At 39.1% G+C, this 25,731-nt stretch overlaps 1 protein-coding gene and 1 non-coding gene across 3 annotated transcripts in view; one reads left to right on the top strand and one right to left on the bottom strand.

Annotated features, from left to right (window-relative positions):
- KLF12 (KLF transcription factor 12) overlaps nt 1–25,731 on the top strand; it is a 617,863-nt gene that overhangs the window by 569,827 nt on the left and 22,305 nt on the right. The gene's annotated exons all lie outside the window — the stretch shown is intronic.
- Nucleotides 5,970–6,041, bottom strand: TRNAR-GCG (transfer RNA arginine (anticodon GCG)). The gene has a single exon. It is a non-coding gene; the product is annotated as a tRNA-Arg (tRNA).

Raw genomic sequence — 25,731 nt, 5'->3', positions numbered from 1 at the left:
GACCACGGGATTTTCCAGGCAAGAGTACTGGAGTGGGGTGCCATTGCCTTCTCCGTATCATGGGTCTAGGAAGGAATTTATTTTGTTTTTGTATTAGTTTGCTAGGGCTGCCATAACTAAATACTACAAGTGCGGTGACAACAGAACTTTATCATTTCACAATTCCGGAGACCAGAAATTTGAAAGCAAGGTGTTAGCTGGGCCATGTTCTTTCTGAAGGCTCTTGATGAAGACCCTCCTGTCTCTTCCCAGCTTCTGGTGGTGGCTGGTGACTGGCAATCCTTGGCCTTTGTGGTCTGTAGAGGCATCGTTCCAGTCTCTCTGGGTGTCTTCACATTGTCTTCCCTCTGTGCCTCTTCTTTTAAGAACATCAGTAATATTGAACTAAGGGCCCAATATATATCAGTATGACCTCATCTTAACTAATTACATCAGCAATGATCCTATTTCCAAATAAACTCACATATTGAGGTTCTGGGAAAGACATGAATTTGGAGAGGTACTATTCAACCCAGTTCAATTTGGAGTTACTTTTATTTTTTTGGAGTGCCCCATGTCATGTGAGATCTTAGTTCCCCAACCAGGGATTGAACCTGAACCCCCTATATTTGAAGTGCAGTCTTAACCACCAGGCCACTAGGGAAGTCCCATTTTTTTTTTGGTGGTTTTTAAATTTCATCATTTATTATTGTTTTTCTCCTTTATCCTGCCTTGCATTCTCTTCCATTCCTATTGATAGCAATATTTAATTATATTTTAAATATGTCCTCCTCCCCTTCCACTTTTCTTCTTTAGATAAATATGCATCTTGGAAGATGAAGCATTGTTAAATAATACCAATGGAGCTTTAAAATGGAAATAATGGAATTTTGCTGTAAACTTTGTTCTGTTTCATATTTATTTACTCATTATTTTATTTTTGTGATCTTCCATGTTGTTATATCCATTTAGTTAATTTCTTCTCATTGCTCCATATTCTGAAGCATCATCAAATACCATGATAAGCATACAGACCTTTACGTTAGACAGCTAGGTAATAGACAGCTACTTCCAACTCTTTGCTGCCACAAACCACTGAAGATTGAATCATCAGTCTCATCCACATCTCCTGTGAACTTAAGCAGAACTTTCTGGGTTGTATACCAGAAGTAAAATTCCCCTGCTCTATTAGCATTGGTATTAGCATATTTAACTTCCCTGAGTTCTAACAAGAGTGATGGACAAAATGGCAGCACCATCCTATAGTCTATAAGATAGACAGTTAGTAGGAACCTGCTGTGTAGCACAGGGATCTTAGTTCGGTGCTCTGTGGTGACCTAGAAGGGTCGGATGGGGAGGTGGGAGGGAGGTCCAAGAAGGAAGGGACACACATACACACACACACACGCTGATTCACTTCGTTGTACAGCGGAAACTAACATAACATCATAAAGCAATTACATCCCAATTGTAAAAAAAAGAGGGGTTTCCCTGGTGGCTCAGATGGTAAAAAATCTGCCTGCAATGTAGGAGACCTGGGTTCGATCCCTGGGTCAGGAAGATCCCCTGGAGAAAAGAATGGCTACCCACTCCAGTATTCTTGCCTGGAGAATTCCATAGACAGAGGAACCTGGCAGGCAGGCTACAGTCTATGGGTCAGACACCACTGAGCAACTAACACTTAAAAAACAGAGAGAATTTTTATTCTCTTCCTTATTTGTCCATCTGATTGTGAAGATGGGTATCTCACAGTTGTTTTAACATACAATCCTTTGGTTACTAGTGAGGTTAAGCCACTCTACATTCCTTTCTCCTAGTTGCTGATTTTTATTTTCTGCCCATTTTTCTATGGGATACTTTGCATTTCTCTTGCTAATTTTCAGGAGCTTCGTATATACTCTACATATAATCCCCTCTTCCGTTTCAGATATCTCCGGTTCCCCATTCACTATACCTATAGGCTCCCTCCTTGAGCATAAATTTTTAATTTTGATGTAACTAAATCCACCAGTTTTCCTTTTGGTTTGGTCTTTGAGATCTTGTTTTCAAAACATCCTCCTCATCTCCCCCACCCATGGTCATAAAATACTCTCATACATTTAGTTTTTTCAGGTTTGAGCTTTCCAATCACATTTATATATTTATAATTGCATGTGATTTAAACTATTTAAAACTCTTCAATGCTTTTCATATTGTTCAAAATCCTTCTTACAGTGTATGAGGTTCTTTTGAAAATTCCCAGAATTGTTTAGCTCATCTCTCAGTGCTTTCCATCTCTTCATATCTTAATTTGCTGAATTGCTCACAAACCTCTAAGCTTGCTACACATTCTCTAACCCTCTGGATTTTGCACGTGTTTTTCCCTTGGCCTGGCATACTTCTGCCACAGTTTTACTGAATTGATTCCCACTAGTCCCTGGACTGGACTCAGACATCCCCTCCTTCAGGAAGTCTTCCTAGACTACAGGACTGGATTAACCAGCTCCCTGTATGCCTGTCATCTCTGGCCATAGTATAGTTCTTATTTCTCATATTATATCACCCTAGCAGATAACTGGATACCTGTCTGTTCCTACCACTAGTTATAAGTGATTTGGGACAATAGATGAAGTCTTAGTTATCTGCAGATTTACGTGGTTTATATCCACAATGCCTAGCCTATTGCTTAGCATGTAGAAGGAATTAATAAATAATTACAGAAGGAAAGAATGAATAATTTTCTGAGTCAGAAATTTTGACTCCTATTTCATCTATGGATAGAACCACATTCTTACTTTAGAGTATATTCATGGGCAGATGTACATTTTCTCTAAGTCATTCTTGCTGGTATAATAAGTATATTACCTTAAGGCTCTTAAATAATTCTCCATTTTCCTCCCTCAATACTCCTTGGTGCCTAGTGTGTTACCTTTCTACCAAGAACCATACAAAAGGTACATTCTTCTAGTTATAAAATATAAAATCCTAGGGATGTAATCTACAGCATGGTGACTATAGTTAATTATACTGTTTTGAATATTTGCTAAGAGAGTAGATCTTAAAAGCTCTCACCACAAGAAAAAAAAAACTATTGTAACTATCTGTGGTGATGGATGTGACTAGAACTTACTGTAGTGATCATTTGGTAATGCATACAAATATTGAATCATTATGTTATACACTTGAAACTATTATTAATATAATGTTATATGTCAATTATATCTCAATTAAAAAAATAACTATTCAGTTTCTGCCATAATATAGGGAAACTTCTTCCTAACTGTGGTAGCTTGATCTGGGGGCTCACTGCCTTAAGAAAAAACAAGTGTTGACAATAAGAGTAGTTCTGAGCACTCAGAAAGAGGAGGTGGAAATCCCACTTTCAAAAGGGAGTGAGAAAAGGGGGACAGAGGTAGAAGAAATAAGTAGTCAACTAATCAACTGCCAATGCTTCCTCCTTGGGGCCAAAATCTTGTAGAGTTTTTTTATAGAGTTATAGAGTTTAATCTATAGCTATGTAACAAATCAGACCCAAATCTGGTGACTGAAAACAACAAGCTTTTTTCTTATTAATATATATTTTAATTAATTCATATTTAATAGAAGGATAATTGCTTTACAATACTGTGTTGGTTTCTGCCATGCATCAACATGAATCAGCCATAGGTATATATATGTCAGACTGTACTTGAGTTTGTAATACTGCTGAGCAGGTTAACCTTGAGTTAAGTCCTGAATGGTAATCATTCTAACCAGATTTCAGGAGATAGTTTTCAGTAATAAAAGTGTTTTTTTGTCTTTGTTTTGTTGTTTAATTTTCTAGATTTCTTCCATCCTTCCTCCTCTAATGCTAGTGAAGTCTTCTGGTCATTGATGGCTCCTTTTCCCTCCTTTCAAAAGTGCTGAACACATAATCCACAATTAACAATACACAAACTTATTGAATTAAGGGACAAAAATCTTTAAACTCAATCAATTCTGATGCTTGTTAGTTTTATTAAAGATTTAATGAGGAAAGAGATAGAAGAATAAAGGAGTAGAAAGTTCCACTAATAACTAACAACTTAATTTATCCATCTTTCATCCTCCTTCAAAGTAGCCCATAATTAAGGGTTGCTGATGTCATCATCTATAATAATACCTTGATGTGTATCTCCCTTTCAACTTCGCAAAGCGTACTACATCTGTTATCTCACTGTATGCTCACACCTGTGAAGACAGTAAAGCAGGCATTATCCCCATTTTGCAGACAGATTAGGAAAATTAAAATGCAGCAGTGTTAAGTGAACTGCCTAATATCCAAGATGGGTCCTGTTATTGTCACTGAAACCCATATCACCTCCTTTCCTGTGCTATGCTTTCCCTCACTAGAACAGAGAGGTGTCTGCAAGTGGTGATCCATAGAGGCAAGAAAGAGTCTCTTTTTAAACCTTCAACCCCGAGAATTCCAAGTTGGCCATAAAATGTAATAAGAGCATGATTTTCCAGTAGTCATGTGCAGTTGTGAAAGTTGGACCATAAAGAAGGCTGAGTGCCAAAGAATTGATGCCTTCAAACTGTGGCGTCAGTTTGTGCTGCTGGAGAAGACTCTTGAGAGTCCCTCGGACTGCAAGGAGATCAAACCAGTCAGTCCTAAGGGAAATCAACTCTGAATATTCATTGGAAGGACAGATGCAGAAACTGAAGCTCCAATACTTCGGCCACGTGGTGGAAAGAGCCAACTCATTGGAAAAGACCCTGATGATGGGAAAGATTGAGGGCAGGAGGAGAAGAGGGCGACAGAGGATGAGATGGTTGGATAGCATCATTGACTCAATGGACATGAGTTTGAGCAAACTCCGGGAGACAGTGAAGGAGAGGAAAGCACGGTGTGCTGCAGTGCATGGGGTTGGACACGACTTAGCAAATGAATAACAAGAGCATAATTTTCAAAAAACCTCATTTCAGTGATGCTAGTCCATAAACCACTCTGGATGTGAGTGGAATATAAGCTTTAGGAAAGTTTTCCTGTGAAGGACTAGACAGTGAATGTTCTAGGCCTTGCAGTCATATGCTTTTCTGTTGTATATTCCTCTTAGTTACGTTTTTCACTCTAGTTTTATTTATTTTTCTAAAAAATATTTATTTATTCGGCTGCTCCGAGTCTTAGTTGTAGCATGCAGGATCTTCAGTTGAGGCACATGAACTCAGTGTGGCATGGGGGACCTAGTACCCTGACCAGGATTCAAACCTGCCCCTCCCCAACCCCCTGCATTGGGAGCACAGAATCTTAGCCACTGGACCATCAGGGAAGTTTCATTCACTCTCATTTTAAGATGTAAAAATTCTTTTAGCTCTCAGACTGTTCACAAATAGGCCATGGGATTTGTCCCACAGGTCCTGACTTAGGACACTATTTGTCCTCAGAAGGTGAACGGTGACCACTCAACTGACAGCTGTAGCATAAACTTACTGTTGTTGCCTGGGGTGACTTGCTGGGAAGTTGTCTTTAAACCCACAAATTACCCACTTTTAGGTGTGTTTTTTTTTCTCTGAATTTCTTGCTTTGCCAGGTGACATGCAATATGTCCCTTCTGGGGCATTGCTGGATCTGTGACTTGGTTTTGTGAACTGTGTTTTGCACTCCGCTTGCAGTTGGGGATCATGGACTGTGATGCTCCCTTTCTTTTCTAGTGTATTAAACTTCTCCCTGAAGAAGGAAATGGCAACGCACTCAAGTAGTCTCACCTGGGAAATCCCATGGATAGAGGAGCCTGGCGAACTACAGTTTATGGGGTCACAAAGAGTCAGACACAACTGAGTGACTGAACACAGTGAACTTCTGCTGCCTTTTTGCTTCTGTTTTGCATCTCCAAAGTGCCCCTCCCACCTCACTTTATAGGTGTATCAGTTGCTCAATCGTGTCCAACTCTTTGCGACCACATGGACTATATCCCACCAGGCTCCATAGTCCATACAATTCTGCAGGCAAGAACACTGGAGTAAGTTCTCGTTTCCTTCTCCAGAGGATCTTCCCAACCCAGGGATCGAACCTGGGTCTCCTGCATCGCAGACAGATTCTCTACCATCTGAGCCACCAGGGAAGCCCCTAAACTTAGCCTTATTTATCCTCTTCATTGTCTTTTGTTAAAGCAAAAGAGGCTGAAGATTGGGATATCTAAGAGGTTAGTCAAGGGCATTGATATATCCCAGTTGATCATTAGAAGCCAGGGAGCCTCCCCAAGTTTCATTTGCTTCTTTCTTCCTGGAGTCCTGGCAGGAGCAGTGGGAAAGAGCAGTGCTAGAACTTTTGGAAATCACCAGTCTCAGGTGATCCATGCTCTAGTGGAAAGTTTGTTCATCCTAAAGGCAATGGCAAGCCATTGTGGCAAAGCAGTGGCACCGCAACACGTGTGGTTTTGAAAGCCCTCTTAGGCTGTGATGTGGCAGTTGGACTGAGGACATCGAAGTCTGAAGTGGGAGGTAATTCCAGTGGGCCAGCAAAATATGCTCCATATCAGAGTTATAGAACCAGTTCAAGAGATGATTAGGAAACAACAGCCCTTGGTGCCTGTTATGAGCGTGAAATAGGGAAAGTTCCAGAACAGTCTCCAGGTTAATGGCTTGTAAATTGGAAAACGGTGCTGTAATCCAAGCACTGGAAACACTGAGAGGACCAAGGAAGAAATTAGGAAGCTGGATGATTCATTCTGTCTTAGACACGCCGGATCTGAAAATCCTGTGGGATGTACAAGTGAAGATGCTCAGTATACAGCAGGAAAAACTGGTGTGAGGGTGAGGGAGAGGGACTTGGCTGGAGTATTTGGGAAACATCTAGCTGTTGGCTGAGGTCATGGGTTTAGATGTGGTTGTCCAGGGAGAATTTGGAGCTCGAGAAACAAACAGAAGCAAGGACAACCCCCACCACCACCACCAAGGAACCTCAACTTTTTAAGATGCAAGAAGAGCCTGCAATAGCATTAGGGGATCATGAAGGAATGGTTAGAGAGAGAGGAATGTAACTGGAACTGTGTGCCATCAGGGAAGGCAGGATTGGAGAGAGGTTGAATCTAGTGAGATAAGAATAAAAAAGTTGATTTTTTTTTTGTATAAAACAAGAAGTCACTTATTGAAATCAATTCACTAGAGTGGTGGGAAGCTAGATTGAAGTGATGTGACTAGTAAATAAAGGAGATAATATTGGATGTAAAGTCTGTAAAAACAGCTTATTGTAAAAAGTTATGCAAATATACAGGAGACTTTGCATGAGTGCTAAGTAGCTTCAGTCATGTCCCACTCTGTGCGGCCCTATGAATTGTAGACCGCCAAGCTCCTCTGTCCATGGGATTCTGCAGGCAAGAATACTGGAGTGGGTTGCCATTCTTCCCTCCAAGGAATCTTCCCGACTCAAGGATTCAGCCCAAATCTCTGATGTCTCCTGCATTGGCAGGCAGGTTCTTTACAACTAGTGCCTCCTGGGAAGACCACAGGAGACTTTATTAATACATAATGAATACATTAATCAACGGAATTGAAACTTTTTTTGAAATAATTAATCCCTCTATATTTAGTTGCATGCTTCAGAGATAATAGAGTCATAGATAAGAGAATCAGCAGATTCACAAAAGAAGCTACAAGAACTCCTTATCCTCAATAAAAATCCCTTCTACAACTCTACCCATCCTCTGAAGGAAACTCACTATCTTAAAAACACTCCTGTCTTTTTACTGAATAACTCTAATTCTTAGAGCCCCTATCAAGATTTTCTGTTTTTATCCCGGGGCCCCTTGCAGCCCTGAAGAGTTCACAGACCTTCCTTTCTTGCACGAGGGCAGAGCTCACACACGACCGCTGTCAGCAGCCACTCCGTTCCCTGGGATCTTCCTATCAGTCTTGCGCTGGAGTTTGAGGAGCAAGAAGCCATATCCTTGGCTCTCCTTTACTTGCCCTTTTCAAAGGTTATCACATAGGCCCATTGTGATTTCAAGGGTTTGGGGATCTTTGTGCTAGTGACAAAGAAAGAAGACTGAAGGAAGCAACCACAACAACAACAAATATGGGAAATTTTCAGAGCTTCAGAGGTCTTAGAATTAAGATCTTTGGTTCATGAGTGAGATATGAAGTGGACCTCATTTTTCTATGCCTGTGTTGGGGCTCGTAAGTCACTTCTTTAATAGCTCTTCCTCCTGTGCACATGTTCTCATATTCTTCTTGACCTTTCTACCAGAAGGACTCAAAAGTAGCATCAAGATAGATCTAGAGGCCTCCTTTTATAATGTGTCTTAGAACACACAGGCTAAGTGACTCCCATTCCATTGATCTTAGTCCTCAAAGGAACGATCATCTTTGTGTATTACCTCACAGCTCTTTTCCATGTAGAGCTGAAACACAGATCCTAATTCTAAAATACAAGTATTTTCTGCCCTCAGTTTAATCTCCTTAGTTAATGTGACCATCTTATATTCTTCTGTAAGTCTATAGACCAGAGCAGAACCAAGGAAAGTGGCCTGTGGTGTGAAAGGAGACCATGTTTTCATGTTGTGTTCAATCCACTAATTTTTTTTTTTAGGAAAAGTCATTCAAAAGCATAGGCTTGTTTCATTATTTCATGATTCAGTTTCCACTTTATCCTTGTGTTCATGAAATATTGCAAGAAATAATTTGCTGAAATTCAGGTATATTATGAGGCTGGTGTGATGGTTACAGGTATGGAATCTGAAGGCAAACATGCTGGTTTTGAATCTTGACTCTTGGATTTACTAGCTTTAAGACCTTGTGCTAGTAAACTCTCTGTGCCTCAGCTTTCTTATTTATAAAGTGAAGATAGTTTTAATTTCTCATGGGATTTTCTTGTAGAGCTTTCTTGAAGCTTCCCTGGTGGCTCAGAGGTAAAGAATCTGCCTGCCAATGCAGGAGACACAGGTTCGATCCCTGATCTGGGAAGATCCCACATGCTGCAAAGCAACCAAGCCCATTCACGGTAACCTCTGACCCTGTGCTCTAGTTCCTGGGAGCCTCAACTGCTGAAGCTTGCATGCCTTAGAGCCTGTGCTCTGCAACAAGAGAAGCCACCACAATGAGAAGCCCGCGCTCCACAACTATAGAAAAGCCTACAGCATCAAAGACCTAGCACAGCCAAAAATGAATACATAAATAATTTAAAAATATTTTTAAAAACCTATCCTTTAATAGTCTAATAGTGTACGTATAATTTAGGACAGTAAGGTGATATATTGCTTTCCCCTCTATCTTTCCTTGGAATAAGAAAAGAAATTGCCATCTTTCATAGCAAGAAACACCTTCTGGTTCTTGCAGACCAAATGTAAAATCTGGTTTTGTCCAGAGGTTGTGTTTTTTTCCCCTACATTTTCTTCCTTTATTTTTTAAACTTTATATTTTGTATTGGAGTATAGCTGATTAATAACTTTGTGTGTTTTACTGGTCTCATTAGAGGCAATATGGCTCAATGGAAGAGGTCATGCTTTGGAGTCAGTCAGACCAAAGATCTGGCTCAGCAGCTCTTAAAATGACTCTGACCTAGTTCCGGACCTCACCTCACTGAGTCTTTACTTCCACGTTGAAAAATGAAGCTAATAAATGACTACCTCATAAAGTACTTAGAATGCCTGGTATATTATACTTGCTTCACAAATATTGATCCTTTTTATTCTAATGCTATTTTGCATGCATTACATTTATATTTTCTCACTCTTCTTTTTTATAATATTCACTGAGCAAATTCCAAATCATTATCAATAAACACATCTCATTTATCTATTGTTTAGGGACCTGAGCTAGATGGTAACAGTACAAGGAGGGAAAGACATGCCTCCTTTGCTAAAAGGGTTGTGTGCGTGTGTGTGTGTGTGTGTGTGTGTGTGTGTGTTGTCACTTCAGTTGTGTCTGAATCTTTGTGATCCTATGGACTGCAGCCCGCCAGGCTCTTCTGTCCATGGGCTTCTCCAGGTAAGAATACTGGAGTGGATCGTTATGACCTCCTCAAGGGGATCTTCTCGACCCAGGGATCTAACCCTAGTCTCTTATGTCTCCTGAATTGGCAGACAGGTTCTTTACCACTAGGGCCACCTGGGAAGCCCTGCTACAAGGGTTATTAAAACCTAATTGAGAAGGCAAAATATATCCAAAGAACAGTCAGTGGCAGAACCTGAAGTCATGTTCTGTACCTAGACTAAGAATGAAATAATTTATGATAAAAATTAAAAAAAAAAAACTTTTTCATGAAGGAATAAGAGGTAAAATCATACTAAATACAAATTGCTGCATTACAATATCTAGTACAGTAATCCCAAAATGATGAGTAGTTTAATATTTAGAGGAGAAGGCAATAAATAGGAAATCAATGCAGCAGAACAGTAATTCCTACTTGTGTTTATTATATTTTTCTTAAATGAGGAGGATACTCTAAAGACTTATTATACTGGAACAAAATTAATTTCATTTTGATAGGAACTTAAACTTTTCCATTTTATTCTTCTGTATAGTTACTATAGGTACAACTTAAATTTGGAGACCTGTTCCCTCTCACTTGAATTCAAAGTAGTAAATATGAGATATAATTAGACTAACAGTTAATGTAAACTCATTTCTTGTTGACACAGCTACATTTCTGTAAAATCTTTCTCATTATTGAAGTTGTTTGTCTAGGGTCTTAAAAAAATACAAAACAGCTGATGACTAAGACAGTTCTTACTAAAACAAGAACAAAATAAACCTGCCTTGATCACATTCATGAGGTCATTCAATTGAATGATACTGCATGAAGCCTGGAATACAATAGCCCAAATCTCTGAATGTAGCGGGATAATCAGGGTAGAGAATTTATTGTGGGGGTGATTAAAAAGTTGCATCAGAGAAATAATGATCCACTCTTTAATTACTTTGCTTTGTAGTAAGTTTAGATCAATATCAACTGTTTGTTTTATTCAAGCTCCTTTATTTTCCCTCCTTAAAGAAAGCATTACGTGACTATGCAAGTACAAGAATTAAGAGAAACTTAAACATTTGGCAGGAAAGGTAGAATGTGTGATGAAAATGACATACATTTGGTCTCTGCAAAGAAAAGCTTGTGTCATTGCCAAAATTTAACAGGTCATTCAGAGTAAGAGTCATAATGAGATCATCATCTTTAGCCCAGTTTTCATTGAAGTCCTGTAAAATCATGATGAACATATGAAAATGGAATCATGTACGAATTGGTGTTTTTAACTGAATTTTGGAGTTTCCCTTTGAATGCAGTTATCCAGTAGAGTAGCTTAATTAGTTGCCACTTCTCATCTTTCTCTGGCTTCTCATTGTGAAATTGATACTAGCTTTTTAAAAACAAAGGATGCTCCAGAAGCAAACCTGAGTTCTCATCCCATGCCAAGTTGGAAAGAACATATGGATGTGAAAGAAAACATCCTCTGAGGGTGGCCTGTGTTGAGGGCACATTGTAATCTGCTAAGGATGTTGCACCTGGTTCCCAACACTGATGCCACAGACAAATAAAACCACATACTTCACTCAGGTGTGGTACCAGACCAAGACAAGGCCTCTTCTCAATTCGATTCCTCTGAAAAGGAAAATTGTACACAACTTGAAGGGCAATCCAGAAACAGCCTTGTTATTGTTCAGTCACTAAGTCATGTCCAACTCTTTGTGACCCCATGGACTGCAGCACACCAGGCTTCCTTGTCCTTCACTACCTCCTGGACTTTGTTCAAACTTATGCCCATTGAGTCAGTGATGCCATCAAACCATCTCATCCTCTGTCACCCCTTTGTCCTCCTGCCCTCAATCTTTCCCAGCATCAGGGTCTTTTCCAATGAGTCAACCATTTGCATCAGGTGGACAAAATATTGGAGCTTCAGCTTCAGCATTAGTCCTTCCAATGAATATTCAGGATTGATTTCCTTTAGTATTTATTGGTTTGATCTCCTTGTTATCCAAGGGACTCTCAAGAGTCTTCTGCAGCAGCACAGTTCGAAAGCATCTGTTCATATTGATGAACTCATGGACATAATTCCTCCTTGTTCAGTTCAGTTCAGCCGCTCAGTCGTGTCCGACTCTTTGCGACCCCATGCACTGCAGCACACCAGGCCTCCCTGTCCATCACCAACTCCTGGAGTCCACCCAAACTCATGTCCATTGAGTCGGTGATGCCATCCAACCATCTCATCCTCTGTCATCCCCTTCACTTCCTGCCCTCAATCTTTCCCAGCATCAGGGTCTTTTCAAATGAGTCAGCTCTTCACATCAGGTGGCCAAAGTATTGGAGTTTCAGCTTCAGCATCAGTCCTTCCAATGAACACCCAGGACTGATTTCCTTTAGGATGGATTGGTTGGATCTCCTTGCAGTTGAAGGGACTCTCAAGAGTCTTCTCTAACACCACAGTTCAAAAGCATCAATTCTTTGGCGCTCAGCTTTCTTTATAGTCCAACTCTCACATCCATACATGACCACTGGAAAAACCATAGCCTTGACTAGATGGACCTTTGTTGACAAAGTAATGTCTCTGCTTTTCAATATGCTGTCTATGTTGGTCACAACTTTCCTTCCAAGGAGTAAGCGTCTTTTAATTTCATGGCTGCAATTACCATCTGCAGTGATTTTAGAGCCCCCAAAAATAAAGTCAGCCACTGTTTCCACTGTTCCCCCATTCCTCCTTGGGAGGGGAGGAAAAGTGTCATAGGCCTTTTTTGCCACTTTATTTTTTTTTTAATTGAAGGATAATTGCTTTACAAAATTTTGTGTATTTCTGTCAAATATCAACAAGAATCAGCCATAGATTCACCCATGTTTCCTCCCTCCTGAACCTCCCTCCCCATCCCACTCTTCTAGATTGCCACAGACCCCCTGTTTGAGTTCTGAGTCACATAGGAAATTCCCATTGGCTATCTATTTTACATGTGGTAATCTAAGTCTCCATGTTACTCTCTCCATACATCTTACCCTCTCCATCCTCCCCTCTCCCTGTGTCCATAGGTCTGTTTTCTATGTCTGTTTCTCCATTGCTGCCCTGAAAATAAATTCATCAGTACCATCTTTCTAGATTCCATATATATGCATCAGTATATATTTATATTTCTCTAACTTACTTCACTCTGTATAATAGGCTCTAGATTCATCTACCTCTTTAGAATTGACTCAAATGCATTCTTTTTTATGGCTGAGTAGTATTCCATTGTATATATATGCCACTACTTCTTTATCCATTCATCTGTTGATGGACATCTAGGTTGCTTCCATGTTCTATTGTAAGTAGTGCTGCAATGAACATTGGGGTACATGTGTCTTTTTCAGTTTTGGTTTCCTCAGGGTATATGCTTAGGAGTGGGATTGCTGGGTCATATGGTGGTTTTATTCCTAATTTTTTTTAATGAATCTCAATACTGTCTTCCAAAGTGGCTGTATCAATTTACATTCCCAGCAGAAATGCCAGAGGGTTCCCTTTTCTCCACACCCTCTCCAGCATTTATTGTTTGTAGGCTTTCTGATGATGACCATCCTGACTGGTGTGAGGTGGTATCTCATTGTGGTTTTAATTTGCATTTCTCTAATGATGAGCAATGTTGAACATCTTTTCATGTGTTTGTTAGCCACCTATATGTCTTCTTTGAAGAAATATCTGTTTAGGTCTTTTTCCCACTTTTTGATTGGGTTGTTTGTTTTTCTGGTATTGAATTGTATGAGCTTCCTGTGTATTTTGGAAATTAATCTTTTGTCAATTGTTTCCTTTCGTATTATTTTCTCCCATTCTGAGGGTTGTCTATTCACTTTGTTTGTAGTGTCCTTTGCTCTGTAAAGCTTGTAAGTTTAGTTAGGTCTCACTTGTTCATTTTTATTTTTATTTCCATTATTCTAGGAGGTGGATCATAGAAGATCTTGCTTTGATTTATGTCATCAAGTGTTCTGCCTGTGTTTTCCTCTAAGAGTTTTATAGTGTCTGGTCTTACATTTAGGCCTTTAATCCATTTTGAGTTTATCTTTGTGTATGGCGTTAGGACAGGGAAGCATGGCATGCTGCAGTCTATGGGATTGCAAAGAACGGACACAACTGAATGACTGAACTAAATGGCATTAGGAAGTGACCTAATTTCATTCTTTTGCACATAGCTGTCCAGTTTTTCCGGTACCACTTATTGAAGAAGCTATCTTTGCCTCATTGCATATTCTTTCCTCCTTTGTCAGAAATAAGGTACCAGTAGGTGTGTAGGTTTACCTCTGGACTCTCTATTTTGTTCCATTGGTCTATATTTCAATTTTTGTGCCAGTACCATACTGTCTTGATGACTGTCACTTTGTAGTATAGTCTGAAGTCAGGAAGGTTGATTCCTCCAGCTCAGTTCTTCTTTCTCAAGATGGCTTTGGCTAGTTGGGGTCTTTTGTGTTTCCATATGAATTGGGAATTTTTTTGTTCTAGTTCTGTGAAAAATGCCATCAGTAATTTGATAGGGATCACATTGAAGCTGTAGATTGCAATTGGTGGTATAGACATTTTCACAATATTGATTCTTCCTACCCAGAACATGGAATATCACTCCATCTGTTTATGTCATCTTTGATTTCTTTCATCACTGTCATAATTTCCCATACACAGTTCTTTTGTCTACTTAGGTAGGTTTATTCCTAGATACTTCACTCTTTTTGTTGCAAGTGGTGAATGGGATTGATTTCTTAATTTCCCTTTCTGATTTTTCATTGTTAGTATATAGAAATGCAAGTGCTTTCTGTGTATTGATCTTGTATCCCATGACTTTTCTGAGTTCACTGATTAGCTCTAGTAATTTACTGATAGTTTCTTTTGAATTCTCTATGTATGGTCATGTCATCTGCAAACAGTGAGAGTTTTACTTCTTCTTTTCCAATCTGGGTTCCTTTTATTTCTTTTTCTTCTCTAACTGCTGTAGCTAGGACTTCCAAAACTATGTTGAATAATAGTGGTGAGAGTGGACACACTTGTCTGGCTCCTAATCTTAGAGGGAATGCTTTAATTTTTATCATTGAGAATAATATTTGCCGTGGGCTTATCATATATGGCCTTTACCGTGGTGAGGTAATTTCCTTCTATGCACAGTTTTTGAAGTGTTTTTATCATAAATGAGCACTGAATTTTGTCAAAGACTTTTTCTGCATGTATTGTGATAATCATATGGTTTTTATCTTTCAATTTGTTAATATGGCGTATCACACTGATTAATGTGCAATACTGAAGAATCCTTGTATCCCTGAAATAAACCTGACTTGATCATGGTGTATGAGCTTTTAATGTGTTCTTGAATTCTGTTTGCCAGAATTTTGTTGAGGATTTTTGAATCTATGTTCATTAGTGATATTGGCCTATAATTTTCTTTTTGTTGTTGTTGTCTTTGGTTTTGTTGTCAGAGTGATCGTGGCCACATAGAATGAGTTTGGAAGTGTTCCTGCCTCTGCAGTTTTTTGGAAGAGTTTCAGAAAAGTAGGCATTAGCTCTTCTCTAAATGTTTGATAGAATTCCCCTGTGAAGCCATCTGGCCCTGGGCTTTTGTTTTTTGGGGAGATTTTTGATCACAGTTTCAATGTCAATGTTTGTAATTGGCTTGTTCATAATTTGTATTTCTTCCTGGCTCATTCTTGGGAAGTTGAAGTTTTATAAGAATCTGTCCATTTCCTCTAGGCTGTCCATTTTATTAGCATAGAGTTGTTCATAATATTCTCAAGATCTTTTGTATTTCTGTGTTGTCTGTTCTAACCTCTCCTTTTTTATTTCTAATTGTGTGGATTCAATTTTTCTCCCCTTGTTTTCTTGATGAGTCTGGCTAGTGGTTTGTCAATTTTGTTTGTCCTCTCAAAGAACTAGCTTTTAGTTTTATTATCTTTGCTATTGTTTCCTTCATTTCTCTTTCATTTATTTCTGCTCTGATCTTTATGATTTCTTTCCTTCTGTTGACTTTGGGTTGTTGTTTTTTTTTTTTTTTTGCTTATTCTTCATTTTCCAGTTGCTTTAGATGTAGAGTTAGGTTGTCTATTTGATGCTTTTCTTGTTTCTTGAGGTAGGATTGTATTGCCATTAACTTCCCTTTTAGAACTGCTTTTGCTGCATCCCATAGATTTTGGGTCGTCATGTTTCATTGACATTTGTTTCTAGGAATCTTTTGATTTCCCTTCTTATTTCTTCAGTAACCTCTTCATTATTTAGTAATGTATTATTTAATCTCCATGAGTTTGTGTTTTTTACAGTTTTTTTTTTTTTTTATTCCTGTAGCTGATATCTAGTCTCATAGTCTTGTGGTCACAGAAGATACTTGATACGATTTCAATTTTCTTAAATTTACTGAGGCTTGATTTGTATTCCAAGATATGGTCAATCCTGGAGAATATTCCACATGCAGTTGATAACAAAATGTATTCTTCTGCATTTAGATGCAAAGTCCTGAAGATATCAATTAGGTCCATTTGAGCTAATGTTTCATTTAAGGTTTGTGTTTCCTATTGATTCTCTCTTCTGATGTCCTGTCCATTGGTGTAAATGGAGTGTTACAGTCCCCTACTATTATTCTGTTACTGTCGATTTCCCCTGTTATGCCTGTCAGTGTTTGCCATATACATTGAGGTGCTCCTATGTTGGGTGCATGAATATTTACAATTGTTATGTCTTCTTCTTGGATTGATCCCTTGTTCATTATGTAGTGTCCTTCTTTGTCTCTTACAGTATTCTTTATTTTAAAGTCGATTTTGTCTGAAATAAGGATTGCCACTCTGGCTTTCTTTTGGCTTCCATCCGCATGGAATATATTTCTCCATCCTTTTACTTTCAGTCTGCATGTGTCTCTAGGTCACAGACCTTTTTTTTAAGGAATTGTGTCTCTGTGCTGGAGTAAGCGGTTGGGAGCAGGCACTCTATCATCCCCATGGTGAAAATGCTTTGAAAAGAATTAGGCTACCATATTCCTAGGTAGCATTATCCTGTCTCATCCCCACTGATGGTAAATTTACACAGGGAATTTCTCTTGTGATGATGTGGCCTCACATTTTTCAATCCTTCGGTAGGTAGTGTAGAAAATAATGAAGAACATGGGGGTTGGATGGGCGGCAGTTTGAGTCCTGGATTTGATGCCTTTTGGCCTTTTTCCTTAGTTGCCTCATCATTGCTTTTCTCTTTATGTTGTTATGAAAACTAATAAGATAATTCTACCAAAAGTGGTAGAATGCTAGCTGGCACATAGTAAGTGCTCAGTAAATACAGGCATTATTATTGTTATTGTGTTGTTGTTCAGTCACTAAGTCATGTTATTATCATTGTTATTGTTTTTTACTGCTATACAACAATTGTTGAGTCATGCCTCAAGGCCACAAGTGTGAGGCCTTGCACCAAGGCCACAGAAGTGGAGACCAGAATAAAGGTCATCTCCCAAGCTGACTGGGCCCCTTTGTAACCATTGCCAAAGCCCCCTTCGTAACCATTGCCAAAGCCCCCTGATCATCACCAGCAGGCTTCCTGACCCCAAATTAGGCAAAAATGCCTACCCTAGTAGTCACCCTGTAGACCCTAACCAATCACCTAATGCCAAACTTCCAGCATGAATTTTCTTTCTCCTAAGGCTATAAAAATTGGCTACTAACGCACAAAAACTGTCGACTTACCCTGGCCTGTCAGGAGCTATCAGCCCACTGTGATCACAGTGCCAGCATTATCTCTGCTCTTTGTTCTTAATAAACTCACTCCTTTCTGCAATACTTTGTGTCTGGAAATTCTTTTCCAACTCACGCTCAGACTACCTCAACAATAATGACTCTAAAATCATGCTTCACTTAAATGTTCAGAAAATGGAATATTTGTGAATGGTCAAGAATTATACAGAAAGTTCTTTATTTCAGAATCCTTGTAAATATTACTCAGATCCTTATAAAAATGTACTCATGGCATTTCTTAAGACTACTATAGTAAAAATAATGTAATCTCTGATGATAATTTTGCAATGCCTCAAGGTATTCTGAACGTGATTGATTATTATAAAGAACTAAAAAAAAATGTATGGGGATTTGGAATCAATCATGCATTGATATAAGTAATCCCCCGAAGATTTTTTTTAAATTTTAGTATTACCTTTTGTGAGGTTCCCCCCTGCTTACAATTTGCCTTCAAAAGCAGAAAACAAGATACAAATCAAATTGGATGGTTCCAGTTAGCTAGTTATAACTAATTGAAATTTCACTGTACTTCTCAAATGATCATACTTTCTTACATCCTTCACATCCTTTTAATAAGGCTTTTAAATACACTTCTCAAAAACTGACATTTGAAATTGTTCTTATTTGTGTAAAAACTTCTGTATAAAAGATGGATGCTTATAAAGGATAGCCAATATATATATATATATTCAGAAATTTAGATATGTCATTTGATGAACAAGAAAGAATAAAATTAAATAAATTAAAATTTTAATCTAAGAAGCTAGAAATGTAGCAATAAAATAAATCCAAAGAAAGCAGGAAGAAAGAATTCATAAATGTAAAAACAGAAAATAATAAGTTAGAAATAAATAGAAATTGTGAAAAATAAGATCAATTTCACTGAAACATACAAACAGTCTTGCTGTTTTAATAAAAAAAATTTTGAAAACTCATAAATACATGGCATTGTGAGAAAGATGATATAACCAGAGACCTGCAGGAAATTAAAAATTATAAAATGACACTATTTATAATGCTTTGCTAGTCTATTTGAAAAACTTGATGAAATATTCAATTATTCCAGGAAATACATAAGTTTTTAAAAATGGAAATAGGGAGAAATCAAAACAGCAACAAAGGAACAAGTAACCAAACACACACACACACACACACACACACACACACACACACACACACACACACACACACAAATCAACAGGACTTCCCTGATGATACAGTGGATAAGACTCCACCTGCCAATGCAGGGGAACACATATTAGATCCCTGATATGGGAAGATTCCACATGCTGCAGAGCAACTAAGCCCAAGCACCACAACTACTGAGCCCACGCATGTAGGGCCTGTGCTCCACAACAGGAGAGGTCACGGCAATGAGAAACCCATGCACCGCAACTAGAGAGTAGCACATGCTCTCTGCAACTAGACAAAGTCTGAGCAGCAAAGATCCAGTGCAACCAAAAGTAAAATAATCAACAAATAAATAATCAACAAAGTTGTCAAAGAATTGTTCCTTTTGCTGTACTACTTCCCCATAGATGATATGATAAAATTCTGGAAAATCTTTCTGGTATAAATTATGGCTATGTTAATGAAGCTATTACAAAGCACATAAAACTATGGAGATATAATTCATTCATTAAGTGTGGCTAGCATGATCTGAAAAAGATAGCAAGCAGAAGTAAGATTATAGAATACAAAGTCACTTTTTTCCCCCATGTCCCAAATGCTTGGAATGTAAGTAGTACGGAGTTAAAATTTTTTTAATTAAAAAAATATTTATTGCATTTGGGATCTGTTAGTTGTGGCATGTGGAATCTAGTTCCCTGATCAGGGATTGAACCCTGGTCCCCTTGTATGGGACACTAGGAATCTTAGCCACTGGACCACCAGGGAAGTCCTGGGAATCAAACATTTTTTAAAAAATACATGAACTTATTTTTAACTTTGCTTTGTTGAATATTTCAGTTATTCCTCTCTTTTTGATGGACGTATGCTCATTAAAGGTGTAGGTCACATGTCAATACTGAAGATTCCTGAGAAATCTTATTTTGCAAAATGCATTCACCACTCAAAGATGTTTTATTTTTCTCAAGCAAGCACATGGCCTTAGGATGTATTTTCTACTTTGTTCACTCTTGCGGTTTCTCAAGATCAAACTACATTCACTAAGTCCTAGAAGTGGCCAGAGACCTTCTCTAGCTCTCCTCTGTCAACTTCTTTTCACTGGTATGCCCTTTTTCCTTCCCTGTCTGTGGAGTTCTGTGGTGGCTTCATTTCCTGTTTCTGGAAGGTATAGACTGCACAGTGGCTCTTGCCTGCGCAGTTTTGTTGTTGTTCAGTTGCTAAGTCATGTCTGACTCTTTGCAACCCTATAAACTGCAGCACGCCAGGCTTCTTTGCCCATCACTAGCTCCCTGAGTTTGCTCAAACTCATGTCCATTGAGTCAGTGATGCCATCCTCTGTCCTCTGTAGCTCCTGCTCCTCTTGCCCTCAATTTTCCCCAGCATCAGGGTTTTTTCCAATGAGTCAACTCTTCATATAAGCTGACCAAAGGATTGAAGCTTCAGCTTCAGCATCAGTGCTTCCAATGAATACTCAGAGTTGATTTCCTTTAGGATTAACTGGTTTGATCTCCTTGCAGTCCAAGGGACTCTCAAGAGTCTTCTCCAACACCACAGTTCGAAAGTGTTAGTTCTTTGGCACTCATTCTTCCTTAAGGCCCAACTCTCACATCCATACATGATGACCGGAAAAACCTAGCTTTGACTAGACAGACCTTTGTTGGCAAGATGATGTCTCTGCTTTTTAAAACACTGTCTAGTTTTGACATAGCTATTCCAAGGAGCAAGCGTCTTTTAATTTCAAGACTGCAGTCACCATCTGCAGTGATTTTGGAGCCCAAGAAAATGAAATCTGAAACTGTTTCCACATTTTCCCCATCTATTTGCCATGAAGTGATAGGACCAATGTCATTATCTTTGTTTTTTGAATGTTGAGTTTAAAGCCAGCTTTTTCTCTCTCCTCTTTTACCTTCATCAAGAGGCTCTTTAGTTTCTCTTCACTTTCTGCTATTAAAGAGGTATCATCTGCATATCTGAGGTCATTAATATTTCTCCAGGCAATCTTGATTCCAGTTTATGATTCATCTAGCCTAGCATGTCACATGATGTAATCTGCATATAAGTTGAATATGCAGGGTGACAATATACAGCCTTGACGTACTTCTTTCCCAATTTGGAACCAGTCCATTTTTCCATGTCTGATTCTAACTTTTGCTTCTTGTCCTGCATACAGGTTTCCCAGGGGGCAGGTAAGATGGTCTGGAATTCCCATCTCTTTAATAATTTTCCATAGTTTGTTATGATCCACACAGTCAAAGGCTTTAGCATAGTCAATGGAGCAGAAGTAGATTTTTTTTTTAGGATTTCCCTTGTTTTCCTTTGATGTAGTGTGTGTTGGCAATTTGATCTCTAGTTCCTCTGCCTTTTCTAAATCCAACTTGTACATCTGGAAATTCTGGGTTCATGTACTGCTGAAGCCTAACTTAGAGGATTTTGAGCAAAATCTTGTTGGTGTGTGAAATGAGTACAATTGTACAGTAACTTAAACATTCTTTGGCATTGATTTTCTTTGGGATTGGAATGAAAACTGACCTTTTCCAGTCCTGTGGCCACTGTTGACTTTTCCAAATTTTCTGGCATATTGAGTGCACCACTTAAACAGCACCATCTTTTAAGATTTGAAATAGCTCAGCTGGAATTCCATCACCTCCACTAGCTTGGTTCGTAGATTGTCCATGGCGGGTAGTGACTCCTGGGCAGCTGATGGGCTTCAAGGCGGCCAATGGCAGTGGTGAGATGGGAGTGCCCTCTGCTCCTGGGCATGATACAACATCAGCTCCAGCCTTCCCTGGACCATCTTCACAACCACTCCAGCAGGGCCTTTTCCTTGACCCCTGGCTGCATGTTGACCGACTCCCAATGTCCAGTGAAGGTTTAAACACTCAACGAGGACCAGCAGTGGGACAGTCAGGGCACCAGGCATGTCATCCTGTGCAGTTTACTTTTCATCAGAGACTCAAGCATCTCAAGTTACCAGAGTAAAGGAAAACTTAAATCCTTTCTCCATTTTCCTCCATGTTCTCTCCCACTATTTTGCCATCTGCTTGAACTATCTGGGCCAGAGTGTCCCTTCTTGTTTCCAAAGCATCCTAAAAATGACTTTCTGTCTAGTTAGTTCTAAAACGTGTCTTTCTCTCCCTTACAGTTGTATTTCATATTCTTGTTACCATGTGTAATTGGAATAGATGAGCAGTACTCTCAATTTCTGTCTTGAATATTGAGAAGTCAAAAATCAATAGGAGTCATTTGACTGGATCAAATACATACCTATTCTACATGAAATTCATTGCCGCAGATGGAAAGGTAAAATGGAACTTGCATGAAAAATGGCTGAATTTTCTTTCTCCTTTTAAAAAAAGATCTTGCTAGAAAATATTTTCCTTAGGAAACAGGCTATGAGAGGTTACTATCCCTGGATAGTAACCTTGCTGACTGCAATCATTCAGCAAATCCAAGCACCATAGTCCAAAGTGCTACTGTTTTCAGTGTCTTTATTTTTCATAAAAAATATGGTCAGAGATCTATTTTACCAAAGAGTCTCTGAAATAGAAATAAAGAAATGTTCCAAATTTGATTCTGATTCTTTGCTTTGTTTGCTATTGTGTGCATGCTCAGTAGTGTCCGATTCTTTGCCACCAGATGGACTATAGCCCACCAGACTCCTCTGTCCATGGGATTCTCCAGGCAAGAATACTGGAGTAGGTTGCCATTTCCTCATCCAGGGCATCTTCCTGACACAGGGATCGAACCCACATCTCCTGTGTACTCTGTGATTAAAGCACTCCAAAAGGGGCTTTGCTCTTATTCCTAGATTTCTTCTTAAGACATATTTTCATTATGAAACAAATCTATTGGGCCAAATGAGATTAAATTAAAAAAATAGAGAGTCTGTGGGAGACTTGATGAGAGCTTAGACTTGTGAGTGGTTAGCGAAAGGACCACTGTACTTAACATGAACGTGCCAGTTTCTTAGAAGTTTGAAAAATATGTGTCTGAAAAATGAGTCTGGGGATATGACTAATTTAACAAAAAATGTTTGTCAGTTAGAGAATAGAGATTCAATGTAATTGAAGAGTTGTGGTTACACCTAAGAACAAAGATTAGAGGCACAGATGAATTTCATAGCTATTTAAACTTAAGAAATCAAATAAGACCCAACATAATAACTGAACAGTCTGCTCTTATATGCTGGTTTTTTTTTTCTTTTTTGGTAACTCTGGGGGCTTAGAAATGGGGGAGATTGCTGTTCTTTGGCTGTGTTTCAGGAGTGCTACTGCTAAAAAATTCTTTCTCAGGCGCCAGTCATGTTGAAAATAAGCCCTTCAGACTCAACGGTTTTCCAGTTTGTTCTCAAATGAAGAAGAAAAGGCCTGTTAACTGAAGTTCTGTTGATTTTAATATAAGGTTACAAGAGCAGCCATTTCCCACTCACCACCTTATGTTTATGCCACACTCTTCCCCCAGGGCTACTCTCAAGGCTGAGAAGCTGAATGCAGAGTCTCTGTGTTGACATAAGCTCTCACTCAGAGCTTCTGAGGTTCCAGCTCTATCATGAGAAAATTCACTCTTTATCCCGATATGATGATAAGTAGAGAATGTGGACTGACCTCCTTCTCTCTGAGGTAAAACCCACTGAAAGAGAGCCACAGGAAAGTCCTCTCTAGCAGCCCCTCTCTGTGGTTCTCCTAAGTCACTCCCATTGGCTCCACTGACAGTTCCTTGGCATCTGTTCCCCTCTGTTGGGGCTCCTCTGAGTAGTGGTTGATAAAGCTCTTTCCTTTAGCCACTGTTTCTCACTGCATTTTACAGCCAAGAGCTGCTGGAACCCTTGGTAAGGATTATCCCACCACATGAAGGGAATCATCCTTAATCTATTGAACCCATGAGGACCATACAAATCTTAGAAAGGATGTCCACAGTTTATACAGTTTCTCAGAGAAGAAAATCTACATGGTGTTGCAAGCTATCACACTTTCAACAGCTATTTTTACTCACTTATGATTCTCAGAGGCAGGTCATAGATTCCCTACCTCTCGTTTGTCTTGGGTGAACTTTTGCACTCCCTAAGGACATCCCTCTAAGAGCAAGGCAGTGGAGAACCCTTCACTTCCTCCTAGATGTGAGGGACCTCAGGTGACTAGAGTATTAGGCAAACAAAGCACATTCCTCTTCAGACATTCTTCCATAGGGCACAGGGACAACAAGTACTCGAAGGCTAATAAAACAGTTGCACAGAATAGGTATGCAAAATAAATTCTTTCCTGCTATTACACCACTTTGTACACATACATGCATGTACCTTGGGATGTTTGCCTATGTGTGTATGTATAAATAGAAAATATTTACTGTTCAAATCTATGTGAATTTGTGTGTGTCTATGTGTTGTGGTAAATACCTCAGAACACCATTTACTCTTTCTCTCTCTCCCCCATTACAGTTCTAACTGGATCTAAAATTGAGTCCAAAGTTTACATCTGAGATCTAAGGCACAAGCACGGAGATAAATATAGAATATTGGGACAAGAGGTCTTGGAGTCTACAGAAAAAGCACTGGGCTGAGCTTTAAAAAGATGTTTAATGTCTGCTGTTTCATGGATATAATTTTGACTTTGATCATTTGGTTTGCTTATCTAGAAATTAGAAATGATGGCAAATATCCAGTGGGGTCATAAGTATACTCAAAATTCACTCCTATGTGTAGAGAAAATGCCCTGTCTTTATTTTTCCTATAACTAATATGAAATCCTTCAAAAGTCCCCACAGTGTTAGGTTGTTATTTTTCAGTCACTAAGATGTGTCTGACTCTTTGCGACACCATGGACAGCAGCATACCAGTCTTCCCTGTCCTTCTCTATCTCCTGGAGTTTGTTCAAACTCATGTCCATTGAATCGGTGATGCCATCTGACCATCTCATCCCATTCGCCTCCTTCTGCTCCTTCCCTCAGTCTTTCCCAGCATCAGGGTCTTTTTTAATGAGTCAGTTCTTTACATTAGGTGGCCAAAATATTGCAGCTTCAGCCTCAGCATCAGTCCTTCTGATGAATACTCAGGGTTGATTTCTTTAGGAGTGACTGGTTTGATCTCCTTGCTGTCCAAGGGACTACAGCACCACAGTTTGAAAGCATCAGTTAAGCACCAATTCTTTGGCCTTCTTTCAGCCTTCTTAATGGTCACCTCTCACACCCATACATGACTACTGGACAAAACCCTAGCTTTGACTAGATGGACCTCTGTTGGCAAAGTGATGTGTCTGCTTATCAATATGCTATCTAGGTTTGTCATAGTTTTTCTTCCAAGGAGCAAGCATCTTTTAATTTCATGGTTGCAGTCACCATCCACAGTGATTTTGGAGCCCAAGAAAAAAAAATAAAACCTGTCGCTGTTTCCATTTTTTCCTTATCTATTTACCATGAAGCAATGGGACTGGATGCCATAATCTTAGTTTTTTGAGTGTTGAGTTTTAAGTCAGATTTTTCACTCTCACCTTTCACTTTCATCAAGAAGTACTTTAGTTCCTCTTCCCTCTCTGCCAATTAGGGTAGAATCATCTGCATATCTGATGTTGTTGATATTTTTCCTGGCAACCTTGATTCCAGGTTGTGATTCATCCAGCCCAGCATTTGGCCTGATGTACCCTGCATATAGGGACTTCCCTAGTGGTTCAGCAGTAAAGAACCTGCCTGCAATGCAGGAGATCTGAGTTCAATTCCTGGGTTGGGAAGATTCTCTGAGAGGGCATGGCAACCTACTCGAGTATTTATGCCTGGAGAATTCCATGGACAGAGGAGTCTGGCCTGCTACAGTCCATTGGGTCGCAACAAACCAGATGTGACTAAAGCAATTGAGCATGTATGCATTCACTCTGCATATAAGTTAAATAAGCAGGGTGTCAATATACAGCATTGATGTACTCGTTGCCCTTTTTGAACCTTAGGTAGTGATGTGATATTATAGACCAATTCTGTATGTGTTTTCTGATTCAATAAATTAAAAATTT

Source organism: Giraffa tippelskirchi, chromosome 12, assembly GCF_054371585.1.
Source record: "Giraffa tippelskirchi isolate mGirTip1 chromosome 12, T2T-mGirTip1v1.2.pri, whole genome shotgun sequence".
Taxonomy (NCBI): Eukaryota; Metazoa; Chordata; class Mammalia; order Artiodactyla; family Giraffidae; genus Giraffa; species Giraffa tippelskirchi.
The sequence above is the reverse complement of the archived record's forward strand: the minus strand, read 5'-3'. Positions and strand labels throughout refer to the sequence as shown.